This window comes from Eucyclogobius newberryi, unplaced genomic scaffold (genome assembly GCF_026437365.1).
Source record: "Eucyclogobius newberryi isolate DKJ021-1_F unplaced genomic scaffold, fEucNew1.0.hap1 SCAF_44, whole genome shotgun sequence".
Taxonomy (NCBI): domain Eukaryota; kingdom Metazoa; phylum Chordata; class Actinopteri; order Gobiiformes; family Gobiidae; genus Eucyclogobius; species Eucyclogobius newberryi.
Genome location: NW_027316101.1, coordinates 504,044 through 528,371, shown reverse-complemented (window position 1 = coordinate 528,371; position 24,328 = coordinate 504,044).

Here is a 24,328-nt window from a genome sequence, read left to right as displayed (position 1 = left end):
TCATATTAGGTTTTGGATTTATAGCTGTTTTTGTGTCTATTGCTTCAAAATCATTTTCAGATAATTTGTGTGTTCTGAAGAAACTACAAGAGATATCTAAGCCATACTTTCTGTGCAAGAGGGGCTTGTACATCTGCACAACATGTCTTTTAAAGTTTGAACCTATCTTATTGCATTTTTGAGTTATAGCAGTTTTTACGTTTTTATTGCTCCAAAAGCCTTTTCAGCCCATGAACAGTTGTTTGTGAGTTTCGAAAAAAAGTGCAAGAGCTATTCGAACCCTTTTTGCTGGGCAAGTAGGACCTGTAAATCTACACAATATATAGTTTAAAGTTTGAGTCTATCATATTAGGTTTTGGATTTATAGCTGTTTTTGTGTCTATTGCTTCAAAAGCATTTTCAGATAATTTGTGTGTTCTGAAGAAACTACAAGAGATATCTAAGCCATACTTTCCATGCAAGAGGGGCTTGTACATCTGCACAACATGTTTTTAAAGTTTGAACCTATCTTATTGCATTTTTGAGTTATAGCAGTTTTTACGTTTTTATTGCTCCAAAAGCCTTTTCAGCCCATGAACAGTTGTTTGTGAGTTTCGAAAAAAGTGCAAGAGCTATTCGAACCCTTTTTGCTGGGCAAGTAGGACCTGTAAATCTACACAATATATAGTTTAAAGTTTGAGTCTATCATATTAGGTTTTGGATTTATAGCTGTTTTTGTGTCTATTGCTTCAAAAGCATTTTCAGATAATTTGTGTGTTCTGAAGAAACTACAAGAGATATCTAAGCCATACTTTCCATGCAAGAGGGGCTTGTACATCTGCACAACATGTCTTTTAAAGTTTGAACCTATCTTATTGCATTTTTGAGTTATAGCAGTTTTTACGTTTTTATTGCTCCAAAAGCCTTTTCAGCCCATGAACAGTTGTTTGTGAGTTTCGAAAAAAGTGCAAGAGCTATTCGAACCCTTTTTGCTGGGCAAGTTGGACCTGTAAATCTACACAATATATAGTTTAAAGTTTGAGTCTATCATATTAGGTTTTGGATTTATAGCTGTTTTTGTGTCTATTGCTTCAAAAGCATTTTCAGATAATTTGTGTGTTCTGAAGAAACTACAAGAGATATCTAAGCCATACTTTCTGTGCAAGAGGGGCTTGTACATCTGCACAACATGTCTTTTAAAGTTTGAACCTATCTTATTGCATTTTTGAGTTATAGCAGTTTTTACGTTTTTATTGCTCCAAAAGCCTTTTCAGCCCATGAACAGTTGTTTGTGAGTTTCGAAAAAAGTGCAAGAGCTATTCGAACCCTTTTTGCTGGGCAAGTAGGACCTGTAAATCTACACAATATATAGTTTAAAGTTTGAGTCTATCATATTAGGTTTTGGATTTATAGCTGTTTTTGTGTCTATTGCTTCAAAAGCATTTTCAGATAATTTGTGTGTTCTGAAGAAACTACAAGAGATATCTAAGCCATACTTTCTGTGCAAGAGGGGCTTGTACATCTGCACAACATGTCTTTTAAAGTTTGAACCTATCTTATTGCATTTTTGAGTTATAGCAGTTTTTACGTTTTTATTGCTCCAAAAGCCTTTTCAGCCCATGAACAGTTGTTTGTGAGTTTCGAAAAAAAGTGCAAGAGCTATTCGAACCCTTTTTGCTGGGCAAGTAGGACCTGTAAATCTACACAATATATAGTTTAAAGTTTGAGTCTATCATATTAGGTTTTGGATTTATAGCTGTTTTTGTGTCTATTGCTTCAAAAGCATTTTCAGATAATTTGTGTGTTCTGAAGAAACTACAAGAGATATCTAAGCCATACTTTCTGTGCAAGAGGGGCTTGTACATCTGCACAACATGTCTTTTAAAGTTTGAACCTATCTTATTGCATTTTTGAGTTATAGCAGTTTTTACGTTTTTATTGCTCCAAAAGCCTTTTCAGCCCATGAACAGTTGTTTGTGAGTTTCGAAAAAAAGTGCAAGAGCTATTCGAACCCTTTTTGCTGGGCAAGTAGGACCTGTAAATCTACACAATATATAGTTTAAAGTTTGAGTCTATCATATTAGGTTTTGGATTTATAGCTGTTTTTGTGTCTATTGCTTCAAAAGCATTTTCAGATAATTTGTGTGTTCTGAAGAAACTACAAGAGATATCTAAGCCATACTTTCCATGCAAGAGGGGCTTGTACATCTGCACAACATGTTTTTAAAGTTTGAACCTATCTTATTGCATTTTTGAGTTATAGCAGTTTTTACGTTTTTATTGCTCCAAAAGCCTTTTCAGCCCATGAACAGTTGTTTGTGAGTTTCGAAAAAAGTGCAAGAGCTATTCGAACCCTTTTTGCTGGGCAAGTAGGACCTGTAAATCTACACAATATATAGTTTAAAGTTTGAGTCTATCATATTAGGTTTTGGATTTATAGCTGTTTTTGTGTCTATTGCTTCAAAAGCATTTTCAGATAATTTGTGTGTTCTGAAGAAACTACAAGAGATATCTAAGCCATACTTTCCATGCAAGAGGGGCTTGTACATCTGCACAACATGTCTTTTAAAGTTTGAACCTATCTTATTGCATTTTTGAGTTATAGCAGTTTTTACGTTTTTATTGCTCCAAAAGCCTTTTCAGCCCATGAACAGTTGTTTGTGAGTTTCGAAAAAAGTGCAAGAGCTATTCGAACCCTTTTTGCTGGGCAAGTTGGACCTGTAAATCTACACAATATATAGTTTAAAGTTTGAGTCTATCATATTAGGTTTTGGATTTATAGCTGTTTTTGTGTCTATTGCTTCAAAAGCATTTTCAGATAATTTGTGTGTTCTGAAGAAACTACAAGAGATATCTAAGCCATACTTTCTGTGCAAGAGGGGCTTGTACATCTGCACAACATGTCTTTTAAAGTTTGAACCTATCTTATTGCATTTTTGAGTTATAGCAGTTTTTACGTTTTTATTGCTCCAAAAGCCTTTTCAGCCCATGAACAGTTGTTTGTGAGTTTCGAAAAAAGTGCAAGAGCTATTCGAACCCTTTTTGCTGGGCAAGTAGGACCTGTAAATCTACACAATATATAGTTTAAAGTTTGAGTCTATCATATTAGGTTTTGGATTTATAGCTGTTTTTGTGTCTATTGCTTCAAAAGCATTTTCAGATAATTTGTGTGTTCTGAAGAAACTACAAGAGATATCTAAGCCATTCTTTCTGTGCAAGAGGGGCTTGTACATCTGCACAACATGTCTTTTAAAGTTTGAACCTATCTTATTGCATTTTTGAGTTATAGCAGTTTTTACGTTTTTATTGCTCCAAAAGCCTTTTCAGCCCATGAACAGTTGTTTGTGAGTTTCGAAAAAAAGTGCAAGAGCTATTCGAACCCTTTTTGCTGGGCAAGTAGGACCTGTAAATCTACACAATATATAGTTTAAAGTTTGAGTCTATCATATTAGGTTTTGGATTTATAGCTGTTTTTGTGTCTATTGCTTCAAAAGCATTTTCAGATAATTTGTGTGTTCTGAAGAAACTACAAGAGATATCTAAGCCATACTCTCCATGCAAGAGGGGCTTGTACATCTGCACAACATGTCTTTAAAGTTTGAACCTATCTTATTGCATTTTTGAGTTATAGCAGTTTTTACGTTTTTATTGCTCCAAAAGCCTTTTCAGCCCATGAACAGTTGTTTGTGAGTTTCGAAAAAAGTGCAAGAGCTATTCGAACCCTTTTTGCTGGGCAAGTAGGACCTGTAAATCTACACAATATATAGTTTAAAGTTTGAGTCTATCATATTAGGTTTTGGATTTATAGCTGTTTTTGTGTCTATTGCTTCAAAAGCATTTTCAGATAATTTGTGTGTTCTGAAGAAACTACAAGAGATATCTAAGCCATACTTTCCATGCAAGAGGGGCTTGTACATCTGCACAACATGTCTTTTAAAGTTTGAACCTATCTTATTGCATTTTTGAGTTATAGCAGTTTTTACGTTTTTATTGCTCCAAAAGCCTTTTCAGCCCATGAACAGTTGTTTGTGAGTTTCGAAAAAAGTGCAAGAGCTATTCGAACCCTTTTTGCTGGGCAAGTTGGACCTGTAAATCTACACAATATATAGTTTAAAGTTTGAGTCTATCATATTAGGTTTTGGATTTATAGCTGTTTTTGTGTCTATTGCTTCAAAAGCATTTTCAGATAATTTGTGTGTTCTGAAGAAACTACAAGAGATATCTAAGCCATACTTTCTGTGCAAGAGGGGCTTGTACATCTGCACAACATGTCTTTTAAAGTTTGAACCTATCTTATTGCATTTTTGAGTTATAGCAGTTTTTACTGTTTTATTGCTCCAAAAGCCTTTTCAGCCCATAAACAGTTGTTTGTGAGTTTCGAAATAAGTGCAAGAGCTATTCGAACCCTTTTTGCTGGGCAAGTAGGACCTGTAAATCTACACAATATATAGTTTAAAGTTTGAGCCTATCATATTAGGTTTTGGATTTATAGCTGTTTTTGTGTCTATTGCTTCAAAAGCATTTTCAGATAATTTGTGTGTTCTGAAGAAACTACAAGAGATATCTAAGCCATACTTCCTGTGCAAGAGGGGCTTGTACATCTGCACAACATGTCTTTTAAAGTTTGAACCTATCTTATTGCTTTTTTGAGTTATAGCAGTTTTTAAGTTTTTATTGCTCCAAAAGCCTTTTCAGCCCATGAACATTTGTTTGTGAGTTTCTAGAAAAAGTGCAAGAGCTATTCGAACCCTTTTTGCTGGGCAAGTAGGACCTGTAAATCTACACAATATATAGTTTAAAGTTTGAGTCTATCATATTAGGTTTTGGATTTATAGCTGTTTTTGTGTCTATTGCTTCAAAAGCATTTTCAGATAATTTGTGTGTTCTGAAGAAACTACAAGAGATATCTAAGCCATACTTTCCATGCAAGAGGGGCTTGTACATCTGCACAACATGTCTTTTAAAGTTTGAACCTATCTTATTGCATTTTTGAGTTATAGCAGTTTTTACGTTTTTATTGCTCCAAAAGCCTTTTCAGCCCATGAACAGTTGTTTGTGAGTTTCGAAAAAAGTGCAAGAGCTATTCGAACCCTTTTTGCTGGGCAAGTAGGACCTGTAAATCTACACAATATATAGTTTAAAGTTTGAGTCTATCATATTAGGTTTTGGATTTATAGCTGTTTTTGTGTCTATTGCTTCAAAAGCATTTTCAGATAATTTGTGTGTTCTGAAGAAACTACAAGAGATATCTAAGCCATACTTTCTGTGCAAGAGGGGCTTGTACATCTGCACAACATGTCTTTTAAAGTTTGAACCTATCTTATTGCATTTTTGAGTTATAGCAGTTTTTACGTTTTTATTGCTCCAAAAGCCTTTTCAGCCCATGAACAGTTGTTTGTGAGTTTCGAAAAAAGTGCAAGAGCTATTCGAACCCTTTTTGCTGGGCAAGTAGGACCTGTAAATCTACACAATATATAGTTTAAAGTTTGAGTCTATCATATTAGGTTTTGGATTTATAGCTGTTTTTGTGTCTATTGCTTCAAAAGCATTTTCAGATAATTTGTGTGTTCTGAAGAAACTACAAGAGATATCTAAGCCATACTTTCTGTGCAAGAAGGGCTTGTACATGTGCACAACATGTCTTTTAAAGTTTGAACCTATCTTATTGCATTTTTGAGTTATAGCAGTTTTTAAGTTTTTATTGCTCCAAAAGCCTTTTCGGCCCATGAACAGTTGTTTGTGAGTTTCTAAAAAAAGTGCAAGAGCTATTCGAACCCTTTTTGCTGGGCAAGTAGGACCTGTAAATCTACACAATATATAGTTTAAAGTTTGAGTCTATCATATTAGGTTTTGGATTTATAGCTGTTTTTGTGTCTATTGCTTCAAAAGCATTTTCAGATAATTTGTGTGTTCTGAAGAAACTACAAGAGATATCTAAGCCATACTTTCCATGCAAGAGGGGCTTGTACATCTGCACAACATGTCTTTAAAGTTTGAACCTATCTTATTGCATTTTTGAGTTATAGCAGTTTTTACTGTTTTATTGCTCCAAAAGCCTTTTCAGCCCATAAACAGTTGTTTGTGAGTTTCGAAATAAGTGCAAGAGCTATTCGAACCCTTTTTGCTGGGCAAGTAGGACCTGTAAATCTACACAATATATAGTTTAAAGTTTGAGCCTATCATATTAGGTTTTGGATTTATAGCTGTTTTTGTGTCTATTGCTTCAAAAGCATTTTCAGATAATTTGTGTGTTCTGAAGAAACTACAAGAGATATCTAAGCCATACTTTCTGTGCAAGAGGGGCTTGTACATCTGCACAACATGTCTTTTAAAGTTTGAACCTATCTTATTGCATTTTTGAGTTATAGCAGTTTTTAAGTTTTTATTGCTCCAAAAGCCTTTTCAGCCCATGAACAGTTGTTTGTGAGTTTCTAGAAAAAGTGCAAGAGCTATTCGAACCCTTTTTGCTGGGCAAGTAGGACCTGTAAATCTACACAATATATAGTTTAAAGTTTGAGTCTATCATATTAGGTTTTGGATTTATAGCTGTTTTTGTGTCTATTGCTTCAAAAGCATTTTCAGATAATTTGTGTGTTCTGAAGAAACTACAAGAGATATCTAAGCCATACTTTCCATGCAAGAGGGGCTTGTACATCTGCACAACATGTCTTTTAAAGTTTGAACCTATCTTATTGCATTTTTGAGTTATAGCAGTTTTTACGTTTTTATTGCTCCAAAAGCCTTTTCAGCCCATGAACAGTTGTTTGTGAGTTTCGAAAAAAGTGCAAGAGCTATTCGAACCCTTTTTGCTGGGCAAGTAGGACCTGTAAATCTACACAATATATAGTTTAAAGTTTGAGTCTATCATATTAGGTTTTGGATTTATAGCTGTTTTTGTGTCTATTGCTTCAAAATCATTTTCAGATAATTTGTGTGTTCTGAAGAAACTACAAGAGATATCTAAGCCATACTTTCTGTGCAAGAGGGGCTCGTACATCTGCACAACATGTCTTTTAAAGTTTGAACCTATCTTATTGCATTTTTGAGTTATAGCAGTTTTTACGTTTTTATTGCTCCAAAAGCCTTTTCAGCCCATGAACAGTTGTTTGTGAGTTTCGAAAAAAGTGCAAGAGCTATTTGAACCCTTTTTGCTGGGCAAGTAGGACCTGTAAATCTACACAATATATAGTTTAAAGTTTGAGTCTATCATATTAGGTTTTGGATTTATAGCTGTTTTTGTGTCTATTGCTTCAAAAGCATTTTCAGATAATTTGTGTGTTCTGAAGAAACTACAAGAGATATCTAAGCCATACTTTCCATGCAAGAGGGGCTTGTACATCTGCACAACATGTCTTTTAAAGTTTGAACATATCTTATTGCATTTTTGAGTTATAGCAGTTTTTACGTTTTTATTGCTCCAAAAGCCTTTTCAGCCCATGAACAGTTGTTTGTGAGTTTCGAAAAAAGTGCAAGAGCTATTCGAACCCTTTTTGCTGGGCAAGTAGGACCTGTAAATCTACACAATATATAGTTTAAAGTTTGAGTCTATCATATTAGGTTTTGGATTTATAGCTGTTTTTGTGTCTATTGCTTCAAAAGCATTTTCAGATAATTTGTGTGTTCTGAAGAAACTACAAGAGATATCTAAGCCATACTTTCTGTGCAAGAGGGGCTTGTACATTTGCACAACATGTCTTTTAAAGTTTGAACCTATCTTATTGCATTTTTGAGTTATAGCAGTTTTTACTGTTTTATTGCTCCAAAAGCCTTTTCAGCCCATAAACAGTTGTTTGTGAGTTTCGAAATAAGTGCAAGAGCTATTCGAACCCTTTTTGCTGGGCAAGTAGGACCTGTAAATCTACACAATATATAGTTTAAAGTTTGAGTCTATCATATTAGGTTTTGGATTTATAGATGTTTTTGTGTCTACTGCTTCAAAAGCATTTTCAGATAATTTGTGTGTTCTGAAGAAACTACAAGAGATATCTAAGCCATACTTTCCGTGCAAGAGGGGCTTGTACATCTGCACAACATGTCTTTTAAAGTTTGAACCTATCTTATTGCATTTTTGAGTTATAGCAGTTTTTACGTTTTTATTGCTCCAAAAGCCTTTTCAGCCCATGAACAGTTGTTTGTGAGTTTCGGAAAAAGTGCAAGAGCTATTCGAACCCTTTTTGCTGGGCAAGTAGGACCTGTAAATCTACACAATATATAGTTTAAAGTTTGAGTCTATCATATTAGGTTTTGGATTTATAGATGTTTTTGTGTCTATTGCTTCAAAAGCATTTTCAGATAATTTGTGTGTTCTGAAGAAACTACAAGAGATATCTAAGCCATACTTTCCGTGCAAGAGGGGCTTGTACATCTGCACAACATGTCTTTTAAAGTTTGAACCTATCTTATTGCATTTTTGAGTTATAGCAGTTTTTACGTTTTTATTGCTCCAAAAGCCTTTTCAGCCCATGAACAGTTGTTTGTGAGTTTCGAAAAAAGTGCAAGAGCTATTCGAACCCTTTTTGCTGGGCAAGTAGGACCTGTAAATCTACACAATATATAGTTTAAAGTTTGAGTCTATCATATTAGGTTTTGGATTTATAGCTGTTTTTGTGTCTATTGCTTCAAAAGCATTTTCAGATAATTTGTGTGTTCTGAAGAAACTACAAGAGATATCTAAGCCATACTTTCTGTGCAAGAGGGGCTTGTACATCTGCACAACATGTCTTTTAAAGTTTGAACCTATCTTATTGCATTTTTGAGTTATAGCAGTTTTTACGTTTTTATTGCTCCAAAAGCCTTTTCAGCCCATGAACAGTTGTTTGTGAGTTTCGAAAAAAGTGCAAGAGCTATTCGAACCCTTTTTGCTGGGCAAGTAGGACCTGTAAATCTACACAATATATAGTTTAAAGTTTGAGTCTATCATATTAGGTTTTGGATTTATAGCTGTTTTTGTGTCTATTGCTTCAAAAGCATTTTCAGATAATTTGTGTGTTCTGAAGAAACTACAAGAGATATCTAAGCCATACTTTCCATGCAAGAGGGGCTTGTACATCTGCACAACATGTCTTTTAAAGTTTGAACCTATCTTATTGCATTTTTGAGTTATAGCAGTTTTTACGTTTTTATTGCTCCAAAAGCCTTTTCAGCCCATGAACAGTTGTTTGTGAGTTTCGAAAAAAGTGCAAGAGCTATTCGAACCCTTTTTGCTGGGCAAGTAGGACCTGTAAATCTACACAATATATAGTTTAAAGTTTGAGTCTATCATATTAGGTTTTGGATTTATAGCTGTTTTTGTGTCTATTGCTTCAAAATCATTTTCAGATAATTTGTGTGTTCTGAAGAAACTACAAGAGATATCTAAGCCATACTTTCTGTGCAAGAGGGGCTTGTACATCTGCACAACATGTCTTTTAAAGTTTGAACCTATCTTATTGCATTTTTGAGTTATAGCAGTTTTTACGTTTTTATTGCTCCAAAAGCCTTTTCAGCCCATGAACAGTTGTTTGTGAGTTTCGAAAAAAAGTGCAAGAGCTATTCGAACCCTTTTTGCTGGGCAAGTAGGACCTGTAAATCTACACAATATATAGTTTAAAGTTTGAGTCTATCATATTAGGTTTTGGATTTATAGCTGTTTTTGTGTCTATTGCTTCAAAAGCATTTTCAGATAATTTGTGTGTTCTGAAGAAACTACAAGAGATATCTAAGCCATACTTTCCATGCAAGAGGGGCTTGTACATCTGCACAACATGTCTTTAAAGTTTGAACCTATCTTATTGCATTTTTGAGTTATAGCAGTTTTTACGTTTTTATTGCTCCAAAAGCCTTTTCAGCCCATGAACAGTTGTTTGTGAGTTTCGAAAAAAGTGCAAGAGCTATTCGAACCCTTTTTGCTGGGCAAGTAGGACCTGTAAATCTACACAATATATAGTTTAAAGTTTGAGTCTATCATATTAGGTTTTGGATTTATAGCTGTTTTTGTGTCTATTGCTTCAAAAGCATTTTCAGATAATTTGTGTGTTCTGAAGAAACTACAAGAGATATCTAAGCCATACTTTCTGTGCAAGAGGGGCTTGTACATCTGCACAACATGTCTTTTAAAGTTTGAACCTATCTTATTGCATTTTTGAGTTATAGCAGTTTTTACGTTTTTATTGCTCCAAAAGCCTTTTCAGCCCATGAACAGTTGTTTGTGAGTTTCGAAAAAAGTGCAAGAGCTATTCGAACCCTTTTTGCTGGGCAAGTAGGACCTGTAAATCTACACAATATATAGTTTAAAGTTTGAGTCTATCATATTAGGTTTTGGATTTATAGCTGTTTTTGTGTCTATTGCTTCAAAAGCATTTTCAGATAATTTGTGTGTTCTGAAGAAACTACAAGAGATATCTAAGCCATACTTTCTGTGCAAGAGGGGCTTGTACATCTGCACAACATGTCTTTTAAAGTTTGAACCTATCTTATTGCATTTTTGAGTTATAGCAGTTTTTACGTTTTTATTGCTCCAAAAGCCTTTTCAGCCCATGAACAGTTGTTTGTGAGTTTCGAAAAAAGTGGAAGAGCTATTCGAACCCTTTTTGCTGGGCAAGTAGGACCTGTAAATCTACACAATATATAGTTTAAAGTTTGAGTCTATCATATTAGGTTTTGGATTTATAGCTGTTTTTGTGTCTATTGCTTCAAAAGCATTTTCAGATAATTTGTGTGTTCTGAAGAAACTACAAGAGATATCTAAGCCATACTTTCCATGCAAGAGGGGCTTGTACATCTGCACAACATGTCTTTTAAAGTTTGAACCTATCTTATTGCATTTTTGAGTTATAGCAGTTTTTACGTTTTTATTGCTCCAAAAGCCTTTTCAGCCCATGAACATTTGTTTGTGAGTTTCGAAAAAAGTGCAAGAGCTATTCGAACCCTTTTTGCTGGGCAAGTAGGACCTGTAAATCTACACAATATATAGTTTAAAGTTTGAGTCTATCATATTAGGTTTTGGATTTATAGCTGTTTTTGTGTCTATTGCTTCAAAATCATTTTCAGATAATTTGTGTGTTCTGAAGAAACTACAAGAGATATCTAAGCCATACTTTCTGTGCAAGAGGGGCTTGTACATCTGCACAACATGTCTTTTAAAGTTTGAACCTATCTTATTGCATTTTTGAGTTATAGCAGTTTTTACGTTTTTATTGCTCCAAAAGCCTTTTCAGCCCATGAACAGTTGTTTGTGAGTTTCGAAAAAAAGTGCAAGAGCTATTCGAACCCTTTTTGCTGGGCAAGTAGGACCTGTAAATCTACACAATATATAGTTTAAAGTTTGAGTCTATCATATTAGGTTTTGGATTTATAGCTGTTTTTGTGTCTATTGCTTCAAAAGCATTTTCAGATAATTTGTGTGTTCTGAAGAAACTACAAGAGATATCTAAGCCATACTTTCCATGCAAGAGGGGCTTGTACATCTGCACCACATGTCTTTAAAGTTTGAACCTATCTTATTGCATTTTTGAGTTATAGCAGTTTTTACGTTTTTATTGCTCCAAATGCCTTTTCAGCCCATGAACAGTTGTTTGTGAGTTTCGAAAAAAGTGCAAGAGCTATTCGAACCCTTTTTGCTGGGCAAGTAGGACCTGTAAATCTACACAATATATAGTTTAAAGTTTGAGTCTATCATATTAGGTTTTGGATTTATAGCTGTTTTTGTGTCTATTGCTTCAAAAGCATTTTCAGATAATTTGTGTGTTCTGAAGAAACTACAAGAGATATCTAAGCCATACTTTCCATGCAAGAGGGGCTTGTACATCTGCACAACATGTCTTTTAAAGTTTGAACCTATCTTATTGCATTTTTGAGTTATAGCAGTTTTTACGTTTTTATTGCTCCAAAAGCCTTTTCAGCCCATGAACAGTTGTTTGTGAGTTTCGAAAAAAGTGCAAGAGCTATTCGAACCCTTTTTGCTGGGCAAGTTGGACCTGTAAATCTACACAATATATAGTTTAAAGTTTGAGTCTATCATATTAGGTTTTGGATTTATAGCTGTTTTTGTGTCTATTGCTTCAAAAGCATTTTCAGATAATTTGTGTGTTCTGAAGAAACTACAAGAGATATCTAAGCCATACTTTCTGTGCAAGAGGGGCTTGTACATCTGCACAACATGTCTTTTAAAGTTTGAACCTATCTTATTGCATTTTTGAGTTATAGCAGTTTTTACTGTTTTATTGCTCCAAAAGCCTTTTCAGCCCATAAACAGTTGTTTGTGAGTTTCGAAATAAGTGCAAGAGCTATTCGAACCCTTTTTGCTGGGCAAGTAGGACCTGTAAATCTACACAATATATAGTTTAAAGTTTGAGCCTATCATATTAGGTTTTGGATTTATAGCTGTTTTTGTGTCTATTGCTTCAAAAGCATTTTCAGATAATTTGTGTGTTCTGAAGAAACTACAAGAGATATCTAAGCCATACTTTCTGTGCAAGAGGGGCTTGTACATCTGCACAACATGTCTTTTAAAGTTTGAACCTATCTTATTGCTTTTTTGAGTTATAGCAGTTTTTAAGTTTTTATTGCTCCAAAAGCCTTTTCAGCCCATGAACAGTTGTTTGTGAGTTTCTAGAAAAAGTGCAAGAGCTATTCGAACCCTTTTTGCTGGGAAAGTAGGACCTGTAAATCTACACAATATATAGTTTAAAGTTTGAGTCTATCATATTAGGTTTTGGATTTATAGCTGTTTTTGTGTCTATTGCTTCAAAAGCATTTTCAGATAATTTGTGTGTTCTGAAGAAACTACAAGAGATATCTAAGCCATACTTTCCATGCAAGAGGGGCTTGTACATCTGCACAACATGTCTTTTAAAGTTTGAACCTATCTTATTGCATTTTTGAGTTATAGCAGTTTTTACGTTTTTATTGCTCCAAAAGCCTTTTCAGCCCATGAACAGTTGTTTGTGAGTTTCGAAAAAAGTGCAAGAGCTATTCGAACCCTTTTTGCTGGGCAAGTAGGACCTGTAAATCTACACAATATATAGTTTAAAGTTTGAGTCTATCATATTAGGTTTTGGATTTATAGCTGTTTTTGTGTCTATTGCTTCAAAAGCATTTTCAGATAATTTGTGTGTTCTGAAGAAACTACAAGAGATATCTAAGCCATACTTTCTGTGCAAGAGGGGCTTGTACATCTGCACAACATGTCTTTTAAAGTTTGAACCTATCTTATTGCATTTTTGAGTTATAGCAGTTTTTACGTTTTTATTGCTCCAAAAGCCTTTTCAGCCCATGAACAGTTGTTTGTGAGTTTCGAAAAAAGTGCAAGAGCTATTCGAACCCTTTTTGCTGGGCAAGTAGGACCTGTAAATCTACACAATATATAGTTTAAAGTTTGAGTCTATCATATTAGGTTTTGGATTTATAGCTGTTTTTCTGTCTATTGCTTCAAAAGCATTTTCAGATAATTTGTGTGTTCTGAAGAAACTACAAGAGATATCTAAGCCATACTTTCCATGCAAGAGGGGCTTGTACATCTGCACAACATGTCTTTTAAAGTTTGAACCTATCTTATTGCATTTTTGAGTTATAGCAGTTTTTACGTTTTTATTGCTCCAAAAGCCTTTTCAGCCCATGAACAGTTGTTTGTGAGTTTCGAAAAAAGTGCAAGAGCTATTCGAACCCTTTTTGCTGGGCAAGTAGGACCTGTAAATCTACACAATATATAGTTTAAAGTTTGAGTCTATCATATTAGGTTTTGGATTTATAGCTGTTTTTGTGTCTATTGCTTCAAAATCATTTTCAGATAATTTGTGTGTTCTGAAGAAACTACAAGAGATATCTAAGCCATACTTTCTGTGCAAGAGGGGCTTGTACATCTGCACAACATGTCTTTTAAAGTTTGAACCTATCTTATTGCATTTTTGAGTTATAGCAGTTTTTACGTTTTTATTGCTCCAAAAGCCTTTTCAGCCCATGAACAGTTGTTTGTGAGTTTCGAAAAAAAGTGCAAGAGCTATTCGAACCCTTTTTGCTGGGCAAGTAGGACCTGTAAATCTACACAATATATAGTTTAAAGTTTGAGTCTATCATATTAGGTTTTGGATTTATAGCTGTTTTTGTGTCTATTGCTTCAAAAGCATTTTCAGATAATTTGTGTGTTCTGAAGAAACTACAAGAGATATCTAAGCCATACTTTCCATGCAAGAGGGGCTTGTACATCTGCACAACATGTCTTTAAAGTTTGAACCTATCTTATTGCATTTTTGAGTTATAGCAGTTTTTACTGTTTTATTGCTCCAAAAGCCTTTTCAGCCCATAAACAGTTGTTTGTGAGTTTCGAAATAAGTGCAAGAGCTATTCGAACCCTTTTTGCTGGGCAAGTAGGACCTGTAAATCTACACAATATATAGTTTAAAGTTTGAGCCTATCATATTAGGTTTTGGATTTATAGCTGTTTTTGTGTCTATTGCTTCAAAAGCATTTTCAGATAATTTGTGTGTTCTGAAGAAACTACAAGAGATATCTAAGCCATACTTTCTGTGCAAGAGGGGCTTGTACATCTGCACAACATGTCTTTTAAAGTTTGAACCTATCTTATTGCATTTTTGAGTTATAGCAGTTTTTAAGTTTTTATTGCTCCAAAAGCCTTTTCAGCCCATGAACAGTTGTTTGTGAGTTTCTAGAAAAAGTGCAAGAGCTATTCGAACCCTTTTTGCTGGGCAAGTAGGACCTGTAAATCTACACAATATATAGTTTAAAGTTTGAGTCTATCATATTAGGTTTTGGATTTATAGCTGTTTTTGTGTCTATTGCTTCAAAAGCATTTTCAGATAATTTGTGTGTTCTGAAGAAACTACAAGAGATATCTAAGCCATACTTTCCATGCAAGAGGGGCTTGTACATCTGCACAACATGTCTTTTAAAGTTTGAACCTATCTTATTGCATTTTTGAGTTATAGCAGTTTTTACGTTTTTATTGCTCCAAAAGCCTTTTCAGCCCATGAACAGTTGTTTGTGAGTTTCGAAAAAAGTGCAAGAGCTATTCGAACCCTTTTTGCTGGGCAAGTAGGACCTGTAAATCTACACAATATATAGTTTAAAGTTTGAGTCTATCATATTAGGTTTTGGATTTATAGCTGTTTTTGTGTCTATTGCTTCAAAATCATTTTCAGATAATTTGTGTGTTCTGAAGAAACTACAAGAGATATCTAAGCCATACTTTCTGTGCAAGAGGGGCTCGTACATCTGCACAACATGTCTTTTAAAGTTTGAACCTATCTTATTGCATTTTTGAGTTATAGCAGTTTTTACGTTTTTATTGCTCCAAAAGCCTTTTCAGCCCATGAACAGTTGTTTGTGAGTTTCGAAAAAAGTGCAAGAGCTATTTGAACCCTTTTTGCTGGGCAAGTAGGACCTGTAAATCTACACAATATATAGTTTAAAGTTTGAGTCTATCATATTAGGTTTTGGATTTATAGCTGTTTTTGTGTCTATTGCTTCAAAAGCATTTTCAGATAATTTGTGTGTTCTGAAGAAACTACAAGAGATATCTAAGCCATACTTTCCATGCAAGAGGGGCTTGTACATCTGCACAACATGTCTTTTAAAGTTTGAACATATCTTATTGCATTTTTGAGTTATAGCAGTTTTTACGTTTTTATTGCTCCAAAAGCCTTTTCAGCCCATGAACAGTTGTTTGTGAGTTTCGAAAAAAGTGCAAGAGCTATTCGAACCCTTTTTGCTGGGCAAGTAGGACCTGTAAATCTACACAATATATAGTTTAAAGTTTGAGTCTATCATATTAGGTTTTGGATTTATAGCTGTTTTTGTGTCTATTGCTTCAAAAGCATTTTCAGATAATTTGTGTGTTCTGAAGAAACTACAAGAGATATCTAAGCCATACTTTCTGTGCAAGAGGGGCTTGTACATTTGCACAACATGTCTTTTAAAGTTTGAACCTATCTTATTGCATTTTTGAGTTATAGCAGTTTTTACTGTTTTATTGCTCCAAAAGCCTTTTCAGCCCATAAACAGTTGTTTGTGAGTTTCGAAATAAGTGCAAGAGCTATTCGAACCCTTTTTGCTGGGCAAGTAGGACCTGTAAATCTACACAATATATAGTTTAAAGTTTGAGTCTATCATATTAGGTTTTGGATTTATAGATGTTTTTGTGTCTATTGCTTCAAAAGCATTTTCAGATAATTTGTGTGTTCTGAAGAAACTACAAGAGATATCTAAGCCATACTTTCCGTGCAAGAGGGGCTTGTACATCTGCACAACATGTCTTTTAAAGTTTGAACCTATCTTATTGCATTTTTGAGTTATAGCAGTTTTTACGTTTTTATTGCTCCAAAAGCCTTTTCAGCCCATGAACAGTTGTTTGTGAGTTTCGGAAAAAGTGCAAGAGCTATTCGAACCCTTTTTGCTGGGCAAGTAGGACCTGTAAATCTACACAATATATAGTTTAAAGTTTGAGTCTATCATATTAGGTTTTGGATTTATAGATGTTTTTGTGTCTATTGCTTCAAAAGCATTTTCAGATAATTTGTGTGTTCTGAAGAAACTACAAGAGATATCTAAGCCATACTTTCCGTGCAAGAGGGGCTTGTACATCTGCACAACATGTCTTTTAAAGTTTGAACCTATCTTATTGCATTTTTGAGTTATAGCAGTTTTTACGTTTTTATTGCTCCAAAAGCCTTTTCAGCCCATGAACAGTTGTTTGTGAGTTTCGAAAAAAGTGCAAGAGCTATTCGAACCCTTTTTGCTGGGCAAGTAGGACCTGTAAATCTACACAATATATAGTTTAAAGTTTGAGTCTATCATATTAGGTTTTGGATTTATAGCTGTTTTTGTGTCTATTGCTTCAAAAGCATTTTCAGATAATTTGTGTGTTCTGAAGAAACTACAAGAGATATCTAAGCCATACTTTCTGTGCAAGAGGGGCTTGTACATCTGCACAACATGTCTTTTAAAGTTTGAACCTATCTTATTGCATTTTTGAGTTATAGCAGTTTTTACGTTTTTATTGCTCCAAAAGCCTTTTCAGCCCATGAACAGTTGTTTGTGAGTTTCGAAAAAAGTGCAAGAGCTATTCGAACCCTTTTTGCTGGGAAAGTAGGACCTGTAAATCTACACAATATATAGTTTAAAGTTTGAGTCTATCATATTAGGTTTTGGATTTATAGCTGTTTTTGTGTCTATTGCTTCAAAATCATTTTCAGATAATTTGTGTGTTCTGAAGAAACTACAAGAGATATCTAAGCCATACTTTCTGTGCAAGAGGGGCTTGTACATCTGCACAACATGTCTTTTAAAGTTTGAACCTATCTTATTGCATTTTTGAGTTATAGCAGTTTTTACGTTTTTATTGCTCCAAAAGCCTTTTCAGCCCATGAACAGTTGTTTGTGAGTTTCGAAAAAAAGTGCAAGAGCTATTCGAACCCTTTTTGCTGGGCAAGTAGGACCTGTAAATCTACACAATATATAGTTTAAAGTTTGAGTCTATCATATTAGGTTTTGGATTTATAGCTGTTTTTGTGTCTATTGCTTCAAAAGCATTTTCAGATAATTTGTGTGTTCTGAAGAAACTACAAGAGATATCTAAGCCATACTTTCCATGCAAGAGAGGCTTGTACATCTGCACAACATGTCTTTAAAGTTTGAACCTATCTTATTGCATTTTTGAGTTATAGCAGTTTTTACGTTTTTATTGCTCCAAAAGCCTTTTCAGCCCATGAACAGTTGTTTGTGAGTTTCGAAAAAAGTGCAAGAGCTATTCGAACCCTTTTTGCTGGGCAAGTAGGACCTGTAAATCTACACAATATATAGTTTAAAGTTTGAGTCTATCATATTAGGTTTTGGATTTATAGCTGTTTTTGTGTCTATTGCTTCAAAAGCATTTTCAGATAATTTGTGTGTTCTGAAGAAACTACAAGAGATATCTAAGCCATACTTTCCATGCAAGAGGGGCTTGTACATCTGCACAACATGTCTTTAAAGTTTGAACCTATCTTATTGCATTTTTGAGTTATAGCAGTTTTTACGTTTTTATTGCTCCAAAGCCTTTTCAGCCCATGAACAGTTGTTTGTGAGTTTCGAAAAAAAGTGCAAGAGCTATTCGAACCCTTTTTGCTGGGCAAGTAGGACCTGTAAATCTACACAATATATAGTTTAAAGTTTGAGTCTATCATATTAGGTTTTGGATTTATAGCTGTTTTTGTGTCTATTGCTTCAAAAGCATTTTCAGATAATTTGTGTGTTCTGAAGAAACTACAAGAGATATCTAAGCCATACTTTCCATGCAAGAGGGGCTTGTACATCTGCACAACATGTCTTTTAAAGTTTGAACCTATCTTATTGCATTTTTGAGTTATAGCAGTTTTTACGTTTTTATTGCTCCAAAAGCCTTTTCAGCCCATGAACAGTTGTTTGTGAGTTTCGGAAAAAGTGCAAGAGCTATTCGAACCCTTTTTGCTGGGCAAGTAGGACCTGTAAATCTACACAATATATAGTTTAAAGTTTGAGTCTATCATATTAGGTTTTGGATTTATAGATGTTTTTGTGTCTATTGCTTCAAAAGCATTTTCAGATAATTTGTGTGTTCTGAAGAAACTACAAGAGATATCTAAGCCATACTTTCCGTGCAAGAGGGGCTTGTACATCTGCACAACATGTCTTTTAAAGTTTGAACCTATCTTATTGCATTTTTGAGTTATAGCAGTTTTTACGTTTTTATTGCTCCAAAAGCCTTTTCAGCCCATGAACAGTTGTTTGTGAGTTTCGAAAAAAGTGCAAGAGCTATTCGAACCCTTTTTGCTGGGCAAGTAGGACCTGTAAATCTACACAATATATAGTTTAAAGTTTGAGTCTATCATATTAGGTTTTGGATTTATAGCTGTTTTTGTGTCTATTGCTTCAAAAGCATTTTCAGATAATTTGTGTGTTCTGAAGAAACTACAAGAGATATCTAAGCCATACTTTCTGTGCAAGAGGGGCTTGTACATCTGCACAACATGTCTTTTAAAGTTTGAACCTATCTTATTGCATTTTTGAGTTATAGCAGTTTTTACGTTTTTATTGCTCCAAAAGCCTTTTCAGCCCATGAACAGTTGTTTGTGAGTTTCGAAAAAAGTGCAAGAGCTATTCGAACCCTTTTTGCTGGGCAAGTAGGACCTGTAAATCTACACAATATATAGTTTAAAGTTTGAGTCTATCATATTAGGTTTTGGATTTATAGCTGTTTTTGTGTCTATTGCTTCAAAAGCATTTTCAGATAATTTGTGTGTTCTGAAGAAACTACAAGAGATATCTAAGCCATACTTTCCATGCAAGAGGGGCTTGTACATCTGCACAACATGTCTTTTAAAGTTTGAACCTATCTTATTGCATTTTTGAGTTATAGCAGTTTTTACGTTTTTATTGCTCCAAAAGCCTTTTCAGCCCATGAACAGTTGTTTGTGAGTTTCGAAAAAAGTGCAAGAGCTATTCGAACCCTTTTTGCTGGGCAAGTAGGACCTGTAAATCTACACAATATATAGTTTAAAGTTTGAGTCTATCATATTAGGTTTTGGATTTATAGCTGTTTTTGTGTCTATTGCTTCAAAATCATTTTCAGATAATTTGTGTGTTCTGAAGAAACTACAAGAGATATCTAAGCCATACTTTCTGTGCAAGAGGGGCTTGTACATCTGCACAACATGTCTTTTAAAGTTTGAACCTATCTTATTGCATTTTTGAGTTATAGCAGTTTTTACGTTTTTATTGCTCCAAAAGCCTTTTCAGCCCATGAACAGTTGTTTGTGAGTTTCGAAAAAAAGTGCAAGAGCTATTCGAACCCTTTTTGCTGGGCAAGTAGGACCTGTAAATCTACACAATATATAGTTTAAAGTTTGAGTCTATCATATTAGGTTTTGGATTTATAGCTGTTTTTGTGTCTATTGCTTCAAAAGCATTTTCAGATAATTTGTGTGTTCTGAAGAAACTACAAGAGATATCTAAGCCATACTTTCCATGCAAGAGGGGCTTGTACATCTGCACAACATGTCTTTAAAGTTTGAACCTATCTTATTGCATTTTTGAGTTATAGCAGTTTTTACGTTTTTATTGCTCCAAAAGCCTTTTCAGCCCATGAACAGTTGTTTGTGAGTTTCGAAAAAAGTGCAAGAGCTATTCGAACCCTTTTTGCTGGGCAAGTAGGACCTGTAAATCTACACAATATATAGTTTAAAGTTTGAGTCTATCATATTAGGTTTTGGATTTATAGCTGTTTTTGTGTCTATTGCTTCAAAATCATTTTCAGATAATTTGTGTGTTCTGAAGAAACTACAAGAGATATCTAAGCCATACTTTCTGTGCAAGAGGGGCTTGTACATCTGCACAACATGTCTTTTAAAGTTTGAACCTATCTTATTGCATTTTTGAGTTATAGCAGTTTTTACGTTTTTATTGCTCCAAAAGCCTTTTCAGCCCATGAACAGTTGTTTGTGAGTTTCGAAAAAAAGTGCAAGAGCTATTCGAACCCTTTTTGCTGGGCAAGTAGGACCTGTAAATCTACACAATATATAGTTTAAAGTTTGAGTCTATCATATTAGGTTTTGGATTTATAGCTGTTTTTGTGTCTATTGCTTCAAAAGCATTTTCAGATAATTTGTGTGTTCTGAAGAAACTACAAGAGATATCTAAGCCATACTTTCCATGCAAGAGGGGCTTGTACATCTGCACAACATGTCTTTAAAGTTTGAACCTATCTTATTGCATTTTTGAGTTATAGCAGTTTTTACGTTTTTATTGCTCCAAAAGCCTTTTCAGCCCATGAACAGTTGTTTGTGAGTTTCGAAAAAAGTGCAAGAGCTATTCGAACCCTTTTTGCTGGGCAAGTAGGACCTGTAAATCTACACAATATATAGTTTAAAGTTTGAGTCTATCATATTAGGTTTTGGATTTATAGCTGTTTTTGTGTCTATTGCTTCAAAAGCATTTTCAGATAATTTGTGTGTTCTGAAGAAACTACAAGAGATATCTAAGCCATACTTTCCATGCAAGAGGGGCTTGTACATCTGCACAACATGTCTTTTAAAGTTTGAACCTATCTTATTGCATTTTTGAGTTATAGCAGTTTTTACGTTTTTATTGCTCCAAAAGCCTTTTTAGCCCATGAACAGTTGTTTGTGAGTTTCGAAAAAAGTGCAAGAGCTATTCGAACCCTTTTTGCTGGGCAAGTAGGACCTGTAAATCTACACAATATATAGTTTAAAGTTTGAGTCTATCATATTAGGTTTTGGATTTATAGCTGTTTTTGTGTCTATTGCTTCAAAAGCATTTTCAGATAATTTGTGTGTTCTGAAGAAACTACAAGAGATATCTAAGCCATACTTTCCATGCAAGAGGGGCTTGTACATCTGCACAACATGTCTTTTAAAGTTTGAACCTATCTTATTGCATTTTTGAGTTATAGCAGTTTTTACGTTTTTATTGCTCCAAAAGCCTTTTCAGCCCATGAACAGTTGTTTGTGAGTTTCGAAAAAAGTGCAAGAGCTATTCGAACCCTTTTTGCTGGGCAAGTAGGACCTGTAAATCTACACAATATATAGTTTAAAGTTTGAGTCTATCATATTAGGTTTTGGATTTATAGCTGTTTTTGTGTCTATTGCTTCAAAATCATTTTCAGATAATTTGTGTGTTCTGAAGAAACTACAAGAGATATCTAAGCCATACTTTCTGTGCAAGAGGGGCTCGTACATATGCACAACATGTCTTTTAAAGTTTGAACCTATCTTATTGCATTTTTGAGTTATAGCAGTTTTTACGTTTTTATTGCTCCAAAAGCCTTTTCAGCCCATGAACAGTTGTTTGTGAGTTTCGAAAAAAAGTGCAAGAGCTATTCGAACCCTTTTTGCTGGGCAAGTAGGACTTGTAAGTCTACACAATATATAGTTTAAAGTTTGAGTCTATCATATTAGGTTTTGGATTTATAGCTGTTTTTGTGTCTATTGCTTCAAAAGCATTTTCAGATAATTTGTGTGTTCTGAAGAAACTACAAGAGATATCTAAGCCATACTTTCCATGCAAGAGGGGCTTGTACATCTGCACAACATGTCTTTTAAAGTTTGAACCTATCTTATTGCATTTTTGAGTTATAGCAGTTTTTACGTTTTTATTGCTCCAAAAGCCTTTTCAGCCCATGAACAGTTGTTTGTGAGTTTCGAAAAAAGTGCAAGAGCTATTCGAACCCTTTTTGCTGGGCAAGTAGGACCTGTAAATCTTCACAATATATAGTTTAAAGTTTGAGTCTATCATATTAGGTTTTGGATTTATAGCTGTTTTTGTGTCTATTGCTTCAAAATCATTTTCAGATAATTTGTGTGTTCTGAAGAAACTACAAGAGATATCTAAGCCATACTTTCTGTGCAAGAGGGGCTTGTACATCTGCACAACATGTCTTTTAAAGTTTGAACCTATCTTATTGCATTTTTGAGTTATAGCAGTTTTTACGTTTTTATTGCTCCAAAAGCCTTTTCAGCCCATGAACAGTTGTTTGTGAGTTTCGAAAAAAAGTGCAAGAGCTATTCGAACCCTTTTTGCTGGGCAAGTAGGACCTGTAAATCTACACAATATATAGTTTAAAGTTTGAGTCTATCATATTAGGTTTTGGATTTATAGCTGTTTTTGTGTCTATTGCTTCAAAAGCATTTTCAGATAATTTGTGTGTTCTGAAGAAACTACAAGAGATATCTAAGCCATACTTTCTGTGCAAGAGGGGCTTGTACATGTGCACAACATGTCTTTTAAAGTTTGAACCTATCTTATTGCATTTTTGAGTTATAGCAGTTTTTAAGTTTTTATTGCTCCAAAAGCCTTTTCGGCCCATGAACAGTTGTTTGTGAGTTTCTAAAAAAAGTGCAAGAGCTATTCGAACCCTTTTTGCTGGGCAAGTAGGACCTGTAAATCTACACAATATATAGTTTAAAGTTTGAGTCTATCATATTAGGTTTTGGATTTATAGCTGTTTTTGTGTCTATTGCTTCAAAAGCATTTTCAGATAATTTGTGTGTTCTGAAGAAACTACAAGAGATATCTAAGCCATACTTTCCATGCAAGAGGGGCTTGTACATCTGCACAACATGTCTTTTAAAGTTTGAACCTATCTTATTGCATTTTTGAGTTATAGCAGTTTTTACGTTTTTATTGCTCCAAAAGCCTTTTCAGCCCATGAACAGTTGTTTGTGAGTTTCGAAAAAAGTGCAAGAGCTATTCGAACCCTTTTTGCTGGGCAAGTAGGACCTGTAAATCTACACAATATATAGTTTAAAGTTTGAGTCTATCATATTAGGTTTTGGATTTATAGCTGTTTTTGTGTCTATTGCTTCAAAATCATTTTCAGATAATTTGTGTGTTCTGAAGAAACTACAAGAGATATCTAAGCCATACTTTCTGTGCAAGAGGGGCTTGTACATCTGCACAACATGTCTTTTAAAGTTTGAACCTATCTTATTGCATTTTTGAGTTATAGCAGTTTTTACGTTTTTATTGCTCCAAAAGCCTTTTCAGCCCATGAACAGTTGTTTGTGAGTTTCGAAAAAAAGTGCAAGAGCTATTCGAACCCTTTTTGCTGGGCAAGTAGGACCTGTAAATCTACACAATATATAGTTTAAAGTTTGAGTCTATCATATTAGGTTTTGGATTTATAGCTGTTTTTGTGTCTATTGCTTCAAAAGCATTTTCAGATAATTTGTGTGTTCTGAAGAAACTACAAGAGATATCTAAGCCATACTTTCCATGCAAGAGGGGCTTGTACATCTGCACAACATGTCTTTAAAGTTTGAACATATCTTATTGCATTTTTGAGTTATAGCAGTTTTTACTGTTTTATTGCTCCAAAAGCCTTTTCAGCCCATAAACAGTTGTTTGTGAGTTTCGAAATAAGTGCAAGAGCTATTCGAACCCTTTTTGCTGGGCAAGTAGGACCTGTAAATCTACACAATATATAGTTTAAAGTTTGAGCCTATCATATTAGGTTTTGGATTTATAGCTGTTTTTGTGTCTATTGCTTCAAAAGCATTTTCAGATAATTTGTGTGTTCTGAAGAAACTACAAGAGATATCTAAGCCATACTTTCTGTGCAAGAGGGGCTTGTACATCTGCACAACATGTATTTTAAAGTTTGAACCTATCTTATTGCATTTTTGAGTTATAGCAGTTTTTAAGTTTTTATTGCTCCAAAAGCCTTTTCAGCCCATGAACAGTTGTTTGTGAGTTTCTAGAAAAAGTGCAAGAGCTATTCGAACCCTTTTTGCTGGGCAAGTAGGACCTGTAAATCTACACAATATATAGTTTAAAGTTTGAGTCTATCATATTAGGTTTTGGATTTATAGCTGTTTTTGTGTCT